This window comes from Otolemur garnettii, unplaced genomic scaffold (genome assembly GCF_000181295.1).
Source record: "Otolemur garnettii isolate 467f Iridium unplaced genomic scaffold, OtoGar3 scaffold00156, whole genome shotgun sequence".
NCBI lineage: Eukaryota > Metazoa > Chordata > Mammalia > Primates > Galagidae > Otolemur > Otolemur garnettii.
The window spans coordinates 1,535,813-1,539,166 of NW_003852551.1; positions in this window are offsets into that span (position 1 = coordinate 1,535,813).

Sequence of the window (3,354 nt, forward strand, 5' to 3'; positions counted from 1 at the left end):
AAAAAAAAAAAAAATGCGAGGAGGAACTTGCCACATAAATCATATAGAACAATTCAATGGAACTTTCAATAGAATTTCAGTGGAACATAATAGAAAGTTCACAAGTAGATTCAGTGGGAACATGCTTTATAGAATAAATGGTGTTTGCATAATTGGCTGAAATGTGGACAGAACAGAATCAGATACTTATCTCAGAATATGGAAAAATAATATCACCAACAGTCAGAAAATGAAAATCAAAATAATTATGTATGGTTTTATGCCTTAGTTTGGCATAAAATAGAAAGATCAATAAAATCAATTTATGAAGATTCCATACCTGTGCACTTCTAACAATTGCTGTTGGCTGGGTGCCGGTAGCTCAGTGGCTAGGGGCACCAGCCATATACTCTTGGAGCTGGAGGGTTCAAACCCAGCTTGGGCCTGCCAAATAATGACAACTACAACCAAAAAATAGCCAGGTGTTGTGAGGGTTCCTGTAGTCCCAGCTACTTGGGAGGCTGAGGAAAGAGAATTACTTAAGCCCAAGAGTTAGAGGTTGTTGTGAGCTGAGATACCATGGCACTCTACCAGGCAACATAGTGAAACTCTGTCTCAAAATAAATAAATAATTGCTGTTAAAGATAGGAATTGCTACAAGTTTTATGAAAAGATGATTAATGGGTGGCACCTGTGGCTCAGTGAGTAGGGCTCTGGCCTTATATATTGAGGGTAGCAGGTTCAAACCCAGCCCAGCCAAACTGCAACCAAAAAATAGCTAGGCGTTGTGGCTTGTGGTGGGAGCCTGTAGTCCCAGCTATTCAGGAGGCTGAGGCAAGAGAATGGCCTAAGCCCAAGAGTTGGAGGTTCCTGTGAGCTATGAGCCACTGCACTCTACCAAGGGTGACATAGTGAGACTCTGTCTCAAAAAAAAAAAAGAGCACGTTTTCCCCAGGTTTTTGGCCGGGGCTGGGTTAGAACCCTCCACCTCCGGTAAATGGGGTTGGCGCCCTACTCCTTTGAGCCACAGGAACCACCACCCCATTCAGTTTTTAATGTTTATTGAACAGCTATTAGGTGCCAGCCCTTTTGCTGGGGCCAGGTGGCATACAGAAGGGATTGGGGGAGGCTTGCCTCATAGATCGTTGATTTGTTGCAGATGGTAACTAGGGAAGAGTAGTGCTTGAATCTTATTTTACTGTTATTAAGAACCCTAGATCTTTTCTCTCCTATGGGTCTGTGATTGTTAATCTCCTAGTTTCAAATTGGTATCAAGTACATGTAATACTTGTTTTTGCAATCTTGTGATACTTAGAATGTTCTCTAAATCCAACCAGGTTGTTACAAATGATGCAAAACTTCCATCTTTTTTAGGAATGACTAGCAGGGAATGAATAGCATTCCATGGCGTATACATACCGCAGTCTATTGTCCATTCATGCTGTCGACAGGCACTTGGGTTGTTCGCAACATTCTAGTGCAAATGTCCCTCAACAGTATAAAATTAATGCAGGTATAAGTCGGGGTGCAGGGAATCAATTGTGAACAAGATAGATGTAGACTCCATTTTCACGGATCTCATACTGTACTGAGAGTGGAAGGGAGATACACTGCAATGCAGAGAATTAAAACAGGATGGATGTGATGGTGACTGTGGGCCTACTTTGGAATTGAGTAGTTGAAGCACTGAATTAACAAGGTCACCTACCTGACTGACACATCCTGTGCTTTGGGTTGCTTTATCATACTTGGTGGTTTCAGTCTATTTATTCCTTGACCTCTTTCTGTCCCATCACTGCCCCCCAAAACCTCCAAACCTCCCCAGCCTTTTCTGACTTCTTCCCAGCCCCTGGTCCTTCCATTCAATATGCCTAGCATAGGTCTGGCCCAATCATAAACAGCTCAGGGCTGTGAGGGGCAGAGACTGGTTCACCGGACCAGAAGGACCCCAGCAAGGGGCAGTGGGGCCACCGGAAAGGAACCTCAGGATTGCAAGTTATTTATTTTCACTTATAGCTTTGAGGGGAAAGTGCTGCAATGGGAAGGCGGAGACGGTGAGTGGCAATTGAGGGGTCAGAAGTGGGGTTAGGGGCTTTGCGGGTGATGGACACGATGCAAGCAGGGGACATTGGGGGTTAGGTGGGTGATGGAGGGCCTCCCGCTCAGCTTGTGAAGACCAGCAGAGAGGCAGCCGGGACTCCTGGGAGAAGCTGAACTAGTCCCACCTGACACTGGTCCTTCTCGCTACAGATCCCAGGGGAAAGTGCAGAAGAGGGATCCCCCATAGCCAGAACACAGGTCTTCGTTGACCCATCCATTAATTCAATAATGAACTGTATAACCATTCTAAAGTTAACTCTATTCTTTGGTTCATCTGCAAAACAAATAATAAAGCAGTACACACATCACAGGGTAGTTTGAAGACAGGTTAATGTATGTGAGGAATTGGCCACCCAGAAGTGCTAGCACAAGACTGCAAGTTCTGGAGCTCAACACATGCCTTACCCTACACCCATGTCATCTGTATCCTTTATATAATAAACCCCAGTAGATGTGTTTCCAACTTGTCAAATGCTCTAGCAAATTAAACCCAAGGAGGGTCTTGGGAACCCCCTATTTCTATCTGGTGGGTCACAAAAAGATGAGTAAAAACAAACGAGTCTTGCAATTGGCATCTGAAAAGATGGCAGTCCTGGACTAAGCCCTCAACCTGTGAGCTCTGACATTTGTTGCCAGGTAGATATCAGAATTAAATTGTAAGACTTCCAGCTGGTGTCCGCTGAATTGCTTGCTTGTAGAAATCCCTACACATTTGCTCACAGTAGTCCTGGTGAGAGCAGAGAAAAAACAGTGTTTTCTCCTACTCAAGAGGTTACAAGACTTGGCGAGCTGCTTAGCTATTAAATGCTAGAATATGGGTACACAAGATAGAATTAAAACACACAGGTGGTGCCTGTGGCTCAAAGGAGTAGGGCCCTGGCCCCATATAACGGAGGTGGCAGGTTTAAACCCAGCCCCCGCCAAAAAAAAAGAATTAGAACATGTGCTCTTTCCAACACCATTATTGTTACCACTTTAAAAGTGTCCCTTAAAATGAAATCCTTCAGTTGTGAAACTTTGCTAAGGAGGATACCAGCTGATACTAATAATGGACTGACCAGGTTAACCCATGTTTTTGGTTACAATTTTAAAACCAGTCTCGTTCTCTTGAATTTTGCTGTTAACCAGGGGCATCTACCAATATCCTCAGGTCTCCATAGGGCTTAAATGAACCTGCTGAGTACACTTTTAGAAGCACGCATTACCCTACCAATAACTTTTTTTTTTTTTTAAGAGGCCTGTGGCTGAAGAAGTAGGGCACCAGCCCCATATACC